Consider the following 17,245-nt stretch of genomic DNA (forward strand, 5'->3'; position numbering starts at 1 on the left):
CCCAGATTTCCGCACGCGGTGGGAGCTTAACCATATTCGTTCAGTAAAAACCTCTAATTCCTCCCTCTCAATTCTCAACGCTAACTCTGTGGGGCTTGTCACTTAACTTGCCCCAAAAGGAAGGCACCTAAAGCCCCACACATTTTAGAAGGCTCTGCTTGTTTTCCCAATTCCTTCTAGTAACCCTTTACCAAGTACCAAACCAGACAGAACCAAGAACATTTTCATTTTAGAGAGCCCCAATGTACACGGTTAACACCAATCCTCTCTCAGTTTTTCAAACTCACTGAGGTCTTTCCCTCTCCAGGCCCAAGAGGATGTTATTCCGTCTGCCTGGAATGCTCTCTCTGCTTCCGTGGATCCGGTTCCTTCTCTTCCTCAAGTCTCGTTTAAGACATCACCTCCCGGGGACGCCTCCCTGACCACTCAACCCAAGGAAGCCCTCCTAGCTTGCTTTCTCAGCACCCAGCCCTTCATAGCCCTGAGCACAATTCCGAGTGGTTATTCTGTTTTTAGTGTTTGTTTGGGGTCTGCCCTGCCTGCAAACACTATCCAGGGTATAAGCTACAGAGGAACCAGGACATTGGTTCCTCTTTCTGACCCTGCTGTCCACCACTCAGATGCACAGGGTACCATTGAGCAGGTTGTTTACAGTACAAGGACACCCACCAAGGGAGAGGATGAGGCTGAAATCCAGCTGGGGCTCTGCTCGCCAAGCCACTCACGCTGGCCCAATGGGGCTGGCTCCACCGAGAAACGGCCTCTGTTCTAATCCACACGACAGGCACTCTCAGGGCTGGCGGCAGCCCTGCCCCATTTACACCAGCCCCACACAGGGTCTGATGCACTGTGGGCCCTCAGTTGTGTTGGAAAGGAAGCTTCCTTGCACCCACTCAGCTGGGATAAGCACAAGCTCTGTCCCCTCATCCATGAGGCTGCCCCCAAACCTGGTGGTTAGGGCCCACCTCTGCCATGACCCCACATGCACGCCGCCCCCTCGCCGACTCTCTGTAAGAAAGGCAGAACTGCTCACTTGCCCCATAAATAAAACAAACAAGTGTGGTGTTATCTTTTCACTAGCGTGTGTCTTGTCTCTCTGGTGAGATCGTAAGCCCCTCAAAAGCAGACACTGCATCCCATCTTTGTAACGTCTACTTCACCTTATTCCACAGAACGACAGTAAAACTTGCTCTGGGCCTCCCTGACCCAGTTTAATAAGGCCTGAAGAGACCCCGAAGGCACAGGGAGGAACGGGAAAGGCCACGACACACAGGCCCGGAGTCCTTAGAAAGGCCTGCGTGTGAACCCGGGACACCCGGTGGTCATCTGGGCCTCTCTGAGCCTCAGTTTCCTCATTTTCAAATTAGAGTTTGAGGGTCATTCCTCAAAGGGTGGTTGCATGAGTTCAAAGGAAAAAGGAATTCAGGTAGAGAAGATGGTACACAGCTCGAAGAAACCTCTGCTGTTGCTGCTGTGGTTGGGGGGCATGTCAACGCTCGCGGCCCTGCGCAGAGCGCGTCCACCGCAAAGTGGCTCAGGGGCAGGTGCAGAACCCACTGTGGACCCTTGTTCTCCCCATTTCCTCTAAACCCGGATATCTGGTGATGGGAGACTAGGAATCTTGTGACCAAATCTTGACCAGTCTAGGGCATACGGTGCTTTGGCTAATGCCAGGGTCTTTTACTCTTAGTAGAATTTAGAGGGGCGTCCTCAAAATGCAGTGGGCGTTCCAGCCACCTGGGTCACTGATTAGAAAGGCAGACGCTGGGCCTCCTCCCCATCTGCCCTCTCGGAATCTGCCGGGTTCACTAATTGATTCTATGTAACTAACCTCGAAAACCCTCCTGTCCTAAAGCAGACACTCACCCTGAGTGAAATGCCCTCGGGTAGGACAAAGCCGAGTCACAAGCAGGACACTTCCTGCTCACCTTCCTCTGTCCTGGAATGTTTAACGCAGTTTCAGGTGCAAACACACGATGCAATCGTTTACACACTCCTCAAATCACGTGGGCAGTGCAATGGGGCTGAAATACCGTGAGCTGAGCACCGGGCAGTGTGAATGAGATGCACGATTAACCTTGTGTGGGTAATGTATACGGGAAAACAAGCCGACAAAACGTGGGCTCACTGCACACAAGGCTGGAACGTGCAAATCAATCTTCATTAAACCGCCTGTTAGAAATTATTACAGTGACTCTACCAAATCTCAATTCATAACATGGTATCTTTCCCAATCTCCCTAATGACACACGTGTATTTGCACAGGCACTTCACAGCCTCCCGAGTCGGCTGTGCCCAACCATCTCTACGCCACCTATCTACCCGTCTATTCCTGCGTCCAGAACGGCTCTGAAGGAGGCTCTCAGCTGTGAGATGCATCTTAAGAAACTGCGTTGCCAGTTGCTGCTGTAATTCCCAGACAGCAGACCGGGCGGCGTTCACGCCCATTGTATTAGCTGCGCTGAACTCCCGCTGCCCTACAGCTGGCCCCAGCTTTTCAAAGAGCCAAGTCAAGGAAATAGAAGAAACTCCTCATGAGCAGATGTATATTGGCGACATGAACACTCAGGGCTGGGTTGTCAAAGCTGAGGGTCCCTCGTGAAATCAGGCGCTCCCAGGGAAGGCTTGTGCAGCTGTGGGGCTGCCATACTGACCACAGGGCTGCAAGTCACAAACGGCCACATCAAACACCTTCCTGGAAGAGTGAGTCCACAGCGCTGCAGGCCACACACGACGACCACCTCCCTGCCTTGGGGGCTCCTTCCTCAGCTTGCATTCTCTCCTCCCTGGTTCCAGACTGGACTCGGCCCCAGCCCTCCACCAAATCTACGAGGAGGCCGAGCCGAGGAAATGGGGCAGGAGGGAACGGGCCCCCGAGGAGCTGCCCGCCGCGGGCCAGGTGACCACACTGAGCACAGACCAGGAAGCTTCCTGTTAACTGAAGGCCCGGAAGATCTGGCAGAGCCCCAAGGCCTGTCAGGACCCAGGTGACTGCCATGGATAACGGCCTGGGGAGGGTCTGCTAGCTCTGTGCCAGCAGCTGGTGAGAGGAGGGAAGAAGAGAGGACAAATCCCCCTCAAGGAGTGCTGCCCTCAGGCTTGGGGCCCACGGCAAGTGTCTTCCTGGTGATGCCAAGAAGTAACCAGGGGCTTTTGTGCAAGTATACATGCTGTGCATCATTACCACAACCTCCTAATCCTCCACTGTACTCGGGACAAGTGGGCCCCTCGGATCGCGGCCACCCTAGCACAGAGCCAACGCCAGCTTCTCACTCTCCGCTTGAAGCAGCGCGGGGAGAAGGGAAAGTGAGGGCCAGGCCAGGGAGTGTTAACCGAGCACACATTACTTAGGATTCCCAGGTTGAAGGGAAAGAAGGCTATAGAATGGCAGATTTTGTTTACATCGTTTATGGAAACTTATATGCAAAACCATGAGAGTTAATGCTCGTGAATAATAATTACACGCCAGGCCCTGCATTTTATTGTCGGGACCACCCTATGACTCTGGCATCATGCGAGTCCTCATCTGACAGAGGACTAACCTGGGCCTGGAGAGGTAAGTTAACGGGTTAACGATCACCCAGCAGGTCTGAGATGGTGCCCAGACAGCTTAAGATCAGAGCCCTCCCTCTTAGCTGCTATTTTATTTCCTCGAAATGCACATGATAAAGTCATTGTCAGTGTAACAGGACATTGAGTGGGATTGCCCCTTGGGAGTGTGTGGCCTGAGCGCTGAGGCTACTCCCTCCACCAAGAGGGGTATCAATGCTCACCGCCCACCCCTCCACCCCTCCACGTCAACCACGCCCAACAGACTGTCCTCAGATAGAGAGAAAGGCAGGGCAGGGGAGAGGGCATCTGGTGGAGGGCTCGCCCTCCCCTCCAAGGGGCCTAACAAGAAACAGGTGGAGGGAACTGAGCTCAAGCTGTCCCACAGCTCCCCACGGAAGGAGAGCCAACTGGAGAGTGAGGCCAGAGCAAGAGGGAGTGAGCGTCTGTCTGGAAGGCTGCCTCGCACAATTCACGACGGCAGGCATGACTAGCCAGCCTGGCTGACACCCCACGGAAGACTGAAATCAGACACCCAGAGACATAGCTACTGAATACGACGTTCATTGGAAGTGCATTACTTTGTTGTTGTTCCAAAATATATAAATATATGCATTTCCTCCAAGAAAGGCAGGGAAAAAAAAGAGAAAAAGAAAAAAACAACATTGACCTAAGATCAAAAGTTATCCATGAAAGGAACAGCATTATACCTGTTCACAGATTTTCTGTGAAGAAGGGGGATAAACAGGCAGAGGTTGAAAACATCCTTTCTCTTAGAAATAAGCGTCTGAAAACGGCCATTTGCTGCCTTTGCGAGTTCCAACGCGGCTGTTGACACTAGAGATTGAGGGGCCGTCCTTGAGACCAGCAGACTCCTCGCAGCACCCCCGGGCGGGACCGGCCCTCCCCCGGGCGCGGGCCACCTTCTGCCCGCGCCCTGAGCAGCCTCCTCTGAACCCCGGAGAGCGGACGGGGGCGCGCCAGGCCCCGGGCCGGCCACCCGGCTGCCTCAGCGCAGAGCGCGACCCCGGCACTCCGCCGCGCCCCGCAGTGGCCAGGGAACGGCAAGGGACGGCCACCCCGGCAGGAGGCCCGAGTCCCCTGAGGGGCGAGCCCTGCGCGCTGCCTCTGCAGGACCCCGTTCCGGCGCCGCTGCGGACTAGGGGAGACGGGGAGGGCTTCTCGTCCCCCTTCCAGTTCCCTGCCCTGCACGTAATGCCTCGGGAGCTGAAATTGTTATCCCGCACACAGCGCTCCACACCCCGGGACCCCTCACCCCGGGACCCTTCACACTAGTACGCCTCACACCGGGACCCCTCACACCGGGACCCCTCACACCGGTACCCTTCACACTAGTACGCCTCACACCGGGACCCCTCACACCGGGACCCTTCACACTAGTACGCCTCACACCGGGACCCCTCACACTGGGACCCCTCACCCTGGGACCCCTCACACCGGTACCCTTCACACTAGTACGCCTCACACCGGGACCCCTCACACCGGTACCCTTCACACTAGCACGCCTCACACCGGGACCTCTCACACCGGGACCCCTCACACCGGTACCCTTCACACTAGTACGCCTCACACCGGGACCCCTCACACCGGTACCCTTCACACTAGCACGCCTCACACCGGGACCCCTCACACCAGGACCCCTCACACCGGTACCCTTCACACTAGCACGCCTCACACCGGGACCCCTCACACCGGTACCCTTCACACTAGTACGCCTCACACCGGGACCCCTCACACCGGTACCCTTCACACTAGTACGCCTCACACCGGGACCCCTCACACCAGGACCCCTCACACCGGTACCCTTCACACTAGCACGCCTCACACCAGGACCCCTCACACCGGGACCCTTCACACTAGTACGCCTCACACCGGGACCCCTCACACTGGGACCCCTCACCCTGGGACCCCTCACACCGGTACCCTTCACACTAGCACGCCTCACACCGGGACCCCTCACACCGGGACCCCTCACACCGGGACCCCTCACACCGGGACCCTTCACACTAGCACGCCTCACACCGGGACCTCTCACCCCGGGACCCCTCACACCGGTACCCTTCACACTAGTATGCCTCACACCGGGACCCCTCACACCGGGACCCCTCACACCGGTACCCTTCACAATAGTACGCCTCACATCGGGACCCCTCACACCGGGACCCCTCACACCGGTACCCCTCACACCGGTACCCTTCACACTAGTACGCCTCACATCGGGACCCCTCACACCGGTACCCTTCACACTAGTACGCCTCACACCGGGACCCCTCACACTGGGACCCCTCACCCCGGGACCCCTCACACCGGTACCCTTCACACTAGTACGCCTCACACCGGGACCCCTCACACCGGGACCCCTCACACCGGTACCCTTCACACTAGCACGCCTCACACCAGGACCTCTCACCCCGGGACCCCTCACACCGGGACCCCTCACACCGGTACCCTTCACACTAGCATGCCTCACACCAGGACCTCTCACACCGGGACCCCTCACACCGGTACCCTTCACACTAGTATGCCTCACACCGGGACCCCTCACACTGGTACCCCTCACACCGGGACACCTCACACCAGTACCCCTCGCACCGGTACTCCTCATACTGGTACCTCACACTAGTACCCTCATACTGGTACCCTCATACTGGTACCACTCACACCTGTACCTGTCACACTAGTACCCCTCACATGGGTACCCCTCACACGGGTACCCCTCACACTAGTATGCCTCACACTGGTACCCCTCACACCGGTACCCCTCGCATGGGTACCCCTCACACTAGTACGCCTCACACTTGTACCCCTCACACCGGTACCCTTCACACTAGTATGCCTCAAACTGGTACCCCTCACACAGGTACCCCTCACACTGGTACCCTTCACATTAGTATGCCTCACACTGGTACCCCTCACACCAGTACCCTTCACACTGGCACCCCTCACACTAGTATCTCACACTAGTACCCTCATACTGGTACTGTCACACTGGTACCCCTCACACTATTATCTCACACTACTGTCCTCATACTGGTACCACTCAGACTATTATCTCACACTAGTGTCCTCATACTGGTACCACTCACACTGGTACCGCTCATACTAGTACCCTTCACACTAGTATGCCTCACACTGGTTCCCCTCACACTAATACCCCCCACAGTGGTACCCCTCACACTAGTATCTTACACTAGTACCCCTCACAGTGATATCTCTCACACTAGTACCCCTTATACTGGTACCCCTCACACTAGTACTCTCATACTGGTACAACTCACACTGTTACCACTCATACTAGTACCCTTCACACCAGTACCCCTCACGCTAGTATCTCACACTAATACCCTCATACTGGTACCCCTCATACTGGTGCCACTCACCCTGGTACTACTTATACTAGTACTCTTCACACTAGTATGCCTCACATTGCTACCCCTCACACTGGTACCCCTCACACTAGGATCTTTCACACTAGTACCCCTCATACTAGTATCTTACACTAGTCCCCCTCACACTGGTACCCCTCACAGTAATACCCCTCACACTAGTACCTCACAGTCATAACCCCCATACTGGTACCCCTCACACTGGTACCCCTCACACCCTCCTACTAGCCATGGAAGGGGACAGGAAGCCAAGAGTAGTCCAAAGTACAACTCTCAATGTGAAAACCCAAAGTGGGTAGGGCTTTCAACCCAAAATGCGCCAGGTGAGGAAGCTTCACTGATGACTTCCACACAACCCTACAAGGGATGGCCTATGCCTACACAGCCCCGTGCTGAGGCCTGCACACAGCACACAGAGGAGCTCCTCACACAGCGGTCATCCCGTGAGACACAACACAGAGGGCAAATGCAAGGCGTTTTGGGTTAGCAGTTAACAAGAGGTGACCAAAATGGGCGAGGGGAGGGAGTAACAATTCAGCCTCAGAGAGGAAATGACGTGTGGAATCAGGGAGAAAGGAGTTCCAGAAGAGGGAATGGCGTGGGAAAAAGCATGGATGCCTGTTATTGAATGGGATGCCTTCCTACCTTCAAAAATACAGAATAATATGTCAAAGGAAAAGTAAATGCCCTCGTCTTTGAGTTAGCTGCCAACTGGAAAGGAGAGGGAAGTTTCATCCTCTGAAAAACATGCTGCTTATTGCAGGTTCTTGGGTCTCTTTACAGGGCAGACCCACCATTAGACTTCGTTAGAAAGTCTTGTTTGAACTTCAGCAACTTAATTCTCTTAAAGGGCTCTAGGCTATGAGAGCCCTTCCTTGCATAAAATTCTCAGCAAATTCTAAAAGCTAGTGATTCTAGGAAACAGTCGTATACCACAGAGCTCACTGAGTATCCATGACCGTGCACCATGTGGTGCACTAGGCCCTGGGCACATGAGGTCAAACCACTGTCCCATCCTCCACGAGCTCACGGTCCAGTGGGCTGCTGTGTAGATTGCCTTGCTGGCCACACTCTAAAATCTTGGGGCACTCAACCTTTTGCCTTGAGGAGGAGGAACTCTAAATGCTCATAGACATCTTGGAGTCTTGGCAGAAACAACTGGACCGTGTTTAAGATGGCGTGCTTGTCTCTCGCAACCAGCACGTTGTGACCAGAGGGCCAAGATCTGCATGGTTGGGCCTTGCCAAACAGGAGGAGTCATCAACTCAGAGGTCGTTGTGAGAGGGAGTGAACTGCAGGGAGCAGCTGCGTGGGCCTGGGAAGGGAAGAAAGGCATGAGGAAATGGGAATGCAGTTGCCATGGGAAGAGAAGTTTCCAGAAGAGGGAGTGCTCACAGTTTCAGAGGAGGAAAGACGTTTGGTAAGATGTGGTCAAGGATAGTGGCCCTGCTGCAGGGAGCTGAGTAATGGAGGATGGGAGGTGGAGACACCTGAGCAAGTTTGGAGGAGAAAGGAAGGATGGGGTGCTCCTTCACTCACCCCCCAACTCAACAGGATTGGCTGAGAGTGTTCACCATGCCAGGCACCCTCCAGGGGCTGGGGATACACAGGGTATTCGTTTCCTGCTGCTACATAACAAATTACCAATTTAGTGGCTTAAAGCAACACCAACTTATGACCTCACAGTTCTGGAGGTCAGAAGGCTGACACAAGTCTCCCAGGGTTGAAGTCGAGGTGTCTGCTGGGCTGGTTCCCCCTGGAGGCTCCGAGGAGAATCCATTTCTTGCCTTTTCTGGCTTCTGAAGGCACCCATACTCCTGGGCTCGTGGCCCTTCCTCCATCTTCACAGCCAGCAACACTGCGTCTCTCTGACCCTTCCTCCCCGTCACATCTTTCTCTCTGACCTAAGCTGGGTAAGTTCTCAACTTTTAAGGACCCCCATGATTACACGGGGCCTCGGGGATCATCTGGGTAATCCAGGGGGATCTCCCACATCAAGATTCCTGCTCTTGATGACATCCGCAAAGTCCTGTTTGCCACGTAAGGTGACACATTCACAGCTTCCATGATTGGGCAGGGGGCACCCCGGGGGCCGTTATTCAGCCAGCAACACATGGACAACAAACAAGACAGCTTGCTGACATGCAGCTAAAATTCACACCCGCAAACAGCGAACTGCAGCCACAGCAAGTGTGATGGGTGGGAGTGTGCAGAGCCGGGACGGTGGTGGGGGTTTGAGCTGGGATTTCAAGGAGTGATGGAGAGCTGAGAGCTTGAGGGTAAGCGGGAGTTATCTTCTCCCAGGGGAGTGTGAATTCTGAAGGCCTCTTCTCTGGATGAGGAGGAAGCAGGGCTGTGTGCTAAGGGTGGGAGAGGTGGACTGGGTGGGCGCTTGGCGCTGATGTGGGGGAAATGGAGAGGCTGCTGACAGGGCAGGACAGGCCTGACCACCAGGCAGGGCTGGGCAGCACAGATTGTGGTGGCCGTGGGCTGTGTGCACTGTAGCGTGACTCTCACAGGATGCGGCCACACAGGCTGGGCATGGAGTGGATTAGAACCTGACAGAACAGGGGTGGGGGTTCGATAAGTGGATGAGAGAGAGTGGTGCCCATAAATCCTGGGCCTGGTGACAGTGGTTCAGATACATCAGCTGTCCAGGCTGACCAGAGCGGGGCTCGGAGGCAGCGAATGCGTGGTGTCCTGGGGATACCAACGTCAGCCACAGGTGTGTGACTGGGCTCGGAGGAGAGTCAGGTTTCGTTCCTGAGTGTTCATGTGGGCCTTTTGCTCACTCCTGCTCTCCTGTTGTCTTAGGTGAGTGTGGGTGTGTGCACATGGGTGAGTGTACACACACGGGTGAGTCTGATGTGTGCACATGTGCGTATGTGAGTATGGGTGGGTGTGGGCGTGAACATGTGTGAGAGTATACACGTGTGTGATGGTGAGTGAGAGGCTCAGGGTGAGGACTCAGAAAAGAAGCCACTTCCTGGGCGGATTGGGTAGAATCATGTGTAGGTGTGGAGATTATATCTGCAGAAACACGCACACTTACACACACGTGCTTTTTGTTTTATTCTCGAATAAAATATTCTTTTATTCCTTCTGAAGGACAGAGAGGTGGTCCCCGCGATCACTTGCAGAAGTGATTGACCTTCTTTTAGGTTATAGGTGGAGACAACTGGCCTGATGTGATGGAGGCTGGGAATCTCCCCCAGAAGCAGCAAGACTCCCACAATGTTGCATGCAGTTTCGGGGGACATACGAGGGGGTTGCCGGAGGCATGTTCTTTTTAAGGAGAGTAGGAGAGTGCAGCAGCCCAAGGCTGTCCACACAAGCACATTTAAGTCATCAGTCATATCACATCAGCTGACCTTCCATCGGCCGAGGCCACCTGGGTCCATGCAGACTCTGCCTGGTACCCGGGGAAAGGCTACAGGTCATGTGGCAGAGGGTAGGATGGGAACCGGACAATGGTCCAATCTACCAGGGTGGACAGGACCCCGAGAGCCCCGACACAGCCCTCTGCTTCACAGGCCTAGAGCCAGTCAGCACCACTTACTGCTTCTTCCTTAGTTTTCTAGAGCAAAAGGTGGGCTGTTACCAGGCATGAGGCTCCTCAGACATGTCATAGTGAGGTCTCCCTCCCAAATCAGCATCTCACCCACAGCAGGGCTTGATAAATCCTTGACTGGGAGACGGGATCAACTGAGAAAAGAACTCTGAAGTTTCCACAGTCTTCTTTTAACCATGAACAAAGGCTAGGGCAAGCTTTTAGATGGAATTCAAATGCCTCCTGACTACATCATAGAACTCTTCCAAAGCCTCCCCAGTCCCAGGACAGAGGGTTCACTGAAACCCACGACATGGTCAGAACACTGAGTGACCACTGCCAGGCCTCCAACTGCAAATCCTCTGCCCCTGCCTAGGCTACGGAGGAGGCGAAGGGGAGAAAGGCCTTCTTTTCACTTCTGTCCACCAGAGAACCGAGACTACTTCAGGCTCTAACCACCAAACTTCTTAAATGCAGTCTAAATATCACGAAACCTTCTCCTCTGACATCACCCGATGCATCCCCTGGTGCAGCCATACCTGCTGGTTCTCATCTGTGGAGCAGAAAGTCACTCAGCTCCTGCATTTTCCTCCCTGCTGAGTTGAACAACGAGATTTTTTTTTTCATCATTATTTCAAATGTTTTTCACAAGCTTGATTTAAAAAGGGAAAATTCTCCACCATATTTTTGGTCTGATTATCAGATGATGATGGACAATGGATTGATAAGAGTCACTCCAGGAGACACGAGCTCTTGTGTGTAACAGCTCCTCCAATTATCAGACACTGCTAAACCATTATTGATCCCGCTCACATTGGGTGATAACTGAGCATTTTCCACTTCTTTAAAGTGCTGTTAGCTAGAGATTCCCGTCAACGAAAAAGCAGTAGATTTCCTTTAAACACAGCTCAATACAATAAATAGCACACACTGAAAGTTCAGAGTTCTTTAATCTCAGTGAAACAAATAACTACCCAGCACAAACATACAGACTTTCGAGTTGCTAAATGGTTTATTACAAAACGGGCACCCAAGGAGGTCATTTAAAATGTAACCTTCGCTTCCACCCACAGACGCACTGAAGGAAAAGTATGGTTCACGCCATTTGCTTTCAGTGGTTTAAAAATAGGGATAGAGAGGTGAGGGTGGGAGGTGGTAACCAGAGAGACAGTTGTTAACTAGCAGCGGTGGATTTCTTATAACCTTTGGCAATATCCTTCTAGCTTTACGGCAGCAGGTACTGTTTTTGTGTGGGATTAAAGTATTTGCAGACGGATGGGGGCCACTGGGCAGAGCGCTGGTCAAATAAATATCTCTGTTAGGCTGTTTCGCAAAAGACACTGATCTGTGACTGCTTCTCTCCTGGGTATCTGGTTTGGCCAGTGACAAATAGATGCTATTCTCCTGACGGGACAAGCTTTTGTTGTGGGACCAGGGCAAACTCAAGAACATAAAACCAAGGAAATTGACGAATAAGGAAATCAGCACGTAACTGCGAAACCAATCTCTTTGTACCATCAGTAGTTAGCCGAAGGGCTGACCACTGAGACTTGGGGTCAGGTCAAATGACCTGAGAAGTCAATGAAAAGTGGTTTCCATTATTTATTTTGCCATATTTTCTCCCATTGTGAATAGTTTCACATTTTATTGTACGAAAATAAAAGCATGGAATTTCTTCAAACAAAGGCATCGTCATCATCCTGGGGCAGGTGACCCACTCTGTGGAGTCCCAGGCCCTTGGCTCGCCCCCTAACCACTGGGCATCTGGTAGTTAATGTTTTCAGCATCTGCAGAAAGGAGCTGTGGTCAGGGAGATAAAGCGCCCCAACAATTCCTCATTGAACAAAGACATGATACATGTTGGGGCTCCAAAGGGAAAGAGGGGTGGATACTGAGGTTGGAGGGATGAGGTGAAACTAAAGGTTAAAATGAATTTAAAGATTAGTCATCACTCCGTTGCCCACAGTATCTAATTCTCTCTTCATTAATACAGGCAACACATACTTATTTGTTGGGGTCACAAAAGGTTCATACCTAATCTTTTGTCGTACAGTGATGCAGTTGAGCAATGATGCTAAATGAGTGAAAAGTGTAAGGTTTTGGGATGGAGGTATAAGATGTGATGGAAACTTCAAGTGTGGGCACACTCATGTTGGGGTGTCCAGGAGGCCCTCTGTAGAGGGAGACACTTGTGTTGAGCCTTGAAAGAGCAGGTGGCAGTTAGCCAGGTGGCAGAGTTGGCACACGTGTGGGATGGGGGGAGGAGCAAGTGTGAAGGCAGGGGAGAGAGGTGGGCGGTGCCTTCAGGGGCCCACAGGCAGGGACTCAAACAGATACTTGTGCATCTGTGTCTTCTCCAGCATTTTTCCCAATAGCCAAAAGTGGAGACAACCCAAGTGTCCATTGGCAGATAAATGGATAAACAAAATGTGGTCCATCCATACAATGGGACACTATTCAGCCTTTAAAAAGAAGGAAATTCTCACACAGGCTACAACATGGACCAACCTTGAGGGCACTAGGCTAAGCGAAATAAGCCAGTCACAAAAGGACAAATACTGTGTGATTCCCCTTATATGAGGGACCTAGAGGTATGAAATTCATGGAGATAGAACGTAGAATAGTGGGGGCCAGAAGCTGTGGGTGGGGAGGATGGGGAGTTATTGTTTAATGGGAACAGAGTTTCAGTTTTGCAAGACGAAAAGTGCTGGAGATAGATGGAGGTGATGGTTGCACATGTGAATATACTTGATGCCACTGAGCTGTTCACTTAAACATGGTTAAAAGGCTTAGCAGTTAAGTGTGCATGCTCTGCTACTGGCGGCCCGGGTTCACATCCAGGGTGTGCACCGACACACCGCTTGTCTGGCCATGTTGAGGTGGCGTCCCACATACAGCAACTAGAATGATGTGCAACTATGACATACAACTATCTACCAGGGCTTTGGGGAGAAAAAAGGAGGAGGATTGGCAATAGATGTTAGCTCAGGGCCGGTCTTCCTCAGCAAAAAGAGGAGGATTGGCATAGATGTTAGTTCAGGGCTGATCTTCCTCACAAAAAAAAAAAAAAAGGAATAAAATAAAAAAAGGGTAATGGGAAAAGTTTTAAAAAAGTGGTTAAAAGTGTAAGTTTTATGTTATGTGTATTTTACCACAATTAAAACAAAAGAACCTGCAGGCAATCTGGGGTGGCAGGTGATGGGGGTCAGAAAGGTCAAAGAGCTCTTTCATTTTGTTTGAATCGAGTGGTTTTTGCAGGAGGCAGGTGGGAAGAGGAGGGACGTGGCCCGATTTGCGTTTCTAAAGAATGGCTCTAACTTCTGATGGAGGACGGATGGAAGGGGCCAGCTGGAAAGCAGGGAGCCCAGGCAGTTCTGGGCTGTCAGAGCTGGTGATACCCTGAACTTGAGCAACAGCAATGGGGTCCAAGAGGAGGGCAGGGGTGGAGGGAGTCAGTGAAGGTCCCAACACAAATGTGACGTATGTGCTCAGGGCTCCCTACGTGCCAGGCTCTGGGTCCCCGGAGCAGACAGTACTGCCATGTCCCATGGACACAGAGACGAGGGAGGACTCTGTGGAGCTAACAGCTGCATGTGCTCCAAGGAAGCAGGGCCGCAGCTCTGTAAGCCTCCAGGATGTGACGCTCTGCAGATTTCCAGCCCTCAACATGCAAAGAGAGGAGGGAATAACGTTCCAGCACCACTTCTCAATGCCCTGCAAGTGGAGACCCCAGATGCACGGCTCACTGTTGGTGCGTTTTGTTTGACCTCTGTAATTTTTTTTTTTTTGTGAAGAAGATTAGCCCTGAGCTAACATTCGTAGCCAATCCTCCTCTTTTTGCTGAGGAACATTGGCCCTGGGCTAACATCCGTACCCATCTTCCTCCACTTTATATGTGGGATGCCGCCACAACATGGCTTGATAAGTGGTGCATATGTCCACGCCAGGGATCCGAACCTGCAAACCCGGGGCCGCCGAGGCAGAGCACACAAACTTAACCAGTACGCTACGGGGCTGGCCCCTGTAATTTTATTTATTTATTTATTTATTTATTTATTTATTTATTTATTTATTTATTTATGTGAGGAAGACTGGCCCTGAGCTAATATGTTTGCCAGTCTTCCTCTATTTTGTATCTGGGATGCCGCCACAGCATGGCTTGATGAGCAGCGTGCAGGTCTGCACCCAGGATCTGAACCCGCGAACCCTGGGCCGCCAAAGCAGAGCATGTGAACTTAACCACTACACAACCAGGCCAGCCCCCGTAATATTTTTTAAATCTTTGAATTTGAATGCCTCTAGATTGGCAATGCATTCTATAGTTAGCCATAGTCTTCAATGATCCCTGCTGGCAGTCATCAAAGGTAAGAACCTCGGAGAAGCGATGCTCTAACTGTTTAAGTTCTGACAGGCTGTGGGAGAGAGAACGCACACGGGAAGAGGCTCTAGGTAGAAGCTGCCTGAATAGTGGGGTGGGAGGGCACGGCTGTCAGAGATGCACAGTCTCCAATTACTCCTTTCTCAGCAAAAGCGAAGGAGAAACGTGGCAACCTCCCCCATCACTGCCCCAAGCACAGATGTGTTCATATGCTTCAATGTGGATTTTGTGAGGTGCAGCATCAAAGATTGAAAGCCCCACTGTTCACGTGTCCCAGATTTGGGGCCATGAAGCAGAACAACCTGCCTAAAAGAAGAGCGTGGCGGTTGTGAATACGAGCGAGATAAGAGCACTGGTTTTGGAGTCAGATGACTGGTTCCAGAGCCTCACTCAGCCGTTTATCACCTGTGATCTTGGACGAGTCCCGTAATCTCTGTGTGCTTTGGCTTCCACATCTAAAAGATGGGAGTAACGACAGTGGCTCTCTCATAGGACTGTTGCAGGAATAGGTTTAGAGTAGAGCCTGGGTCATGGTGAGGGACACACAGTGTAGCTGCTGTTATCCTTACTGGTGATTTGTATCTCAACCTCTCTGAGCCCCAATTTCTCTAGCACAGCATCCGAATGAAGCAACAGTCTGAAAACACGTGGCACAATGCCTGATACGGAGAAGGTAGTCATGACGGGAGTTCCTTCACCTTCTCTGGGCAGGTAATAAAACCTGCCTGTCATCACTTGTAACTGCTGACAGTTACAAGTCACTGTAACTGACTTGTAACTCACTTGTAACTGACCCTCACAAGTGAAAACAGCAGCAGCTAATAAAGCCTGAGTCCTTACTAGGTGCCAAGTGCCGCGGTTTCATATGTTAACCTCGTTTTGTGCTCACAGCAGCCCTCTGAGGTGGGAAGCACTATTAATCCCCTTTATCTGGGAGGAAATGGAGTCTTAGACCAAAAGGACCGGCCCACCATCCCTCGGCCAGGAGGAGGTCGAGCCTGGCCTTTGTCAGGTGGGAAGGTGCGGCCAAGATAGCTGGAGCCAGGACCTCTCTGCAGTTAGTATATGCCATGAAGAGGATCTGAAATGAGCTTGAGGGTGGGCGGCCTGACATGGGCACCAGCAAAGGAACCAGGATCCCATCAGTGGAACCAACAGAAGAAGCAGAAGCTAGTCTAACAGGACGGTCATTACCCAACTTGTCCTGGCTCAGCTCTCACCGTATCTCAGTGAGGAAAACAGACCGACGCTGGAGAGGGGGCAATCTTCAGTGACCGAGGACTTACAGGTCCTGCATTCGTCTCGTCCTCATTTTGGGGGTCGAAAGTGGTCAAGTATCAGCAATTCCACAACCTAATATCTGCCCCTAATGTGTATTTTTTTGTGTGTGTGTGAGGAAGATCAGCCCTGAGCTAACATCCATGCTAATCCTCCTCTTTTTGCTGAGGAAGATGGGCTCTGAGCTAACATCTATTGCCAATCCTCCTCCTTTTTTCCCCCCAAAGCCCCAGTAGATAGTTGTATGTCACAGTTGCACATCCTTCTAGCTGCTGTATGTGGGATGCGGCCTCAGCATGGCCAGAGAAGCGGTGCGTCGTCGCACGCCCAGGATCCGAACCCGGGCCGCCAGTAGCGGAGCGCGCACTTAACCACTAAGCCATGGGGCCGGCCCACCTAATGTGTATTAATAAATTATTTGTAATTAATCCTATAGTTCAAATTCAGTTCTTCCCATCAGATAGGTTTTTACCCTCTTAAATTCTAGCACGAAATAAACATTTTTGTAGCATTTCCATTCAGAATCGAGACAGCATGAGGGAGGAAGGAGGCCAAACCCTGCCATTTGGGATCCTACAGAATAAGGAAATTAAGTTCTTGGGAGCTTGTAAGCCCAAACTGAAGACAGTTCCAGAAGATCGGCCCCAAAAATGCAACAGCCCCAGCGCACAGCCTCCTAACTCGAAGAACAACTCTCGCTGAGGGGTGAAGCAAGGCTTCACTCTGCTCGCACGTGTCTCTCAGATTGCTCTGCAGCTCCACTGGGTAAACCAGGGCTTCAGCAAGCTCTTCATTTAGCAGAGGAAGTGAGATACACTCCAGCTCAAGGATCTCCACGGAGGAAGCATCCTGGTAGAACTGTGTGTTCACATTCTGCTCTGCCTGCATTACACACTGCATTGAGTATTTTGGTGCAAATTAATGAATGATGATCATTTTTGAATTTTAACATTTTCTGGAAAAAACTATACACCTCCTGCACTTCCAAAAATCTTGAACTCTTGGAGATTAATTGAAGAGAAAATAAAAGAAAGTATATCTTACTCTAAATGAGTTTGGGCAAGTGGGAGTGTGGAGCCAAGC

Source organism: Ceratotherium simum, chromosome 10, assembly GCF_057802395.1.
Source record: "Ceratotherium simum simum isolate JZ-2026a chromosome 10, ASM5780239v1, whole genome shotgun sequence".
NCBI lineage: Eukaryota > Metazoa > Chordata > Mammalia > Perissodactyla > Rhinocerotidae > Ceratotherium > Ceratotherium simum.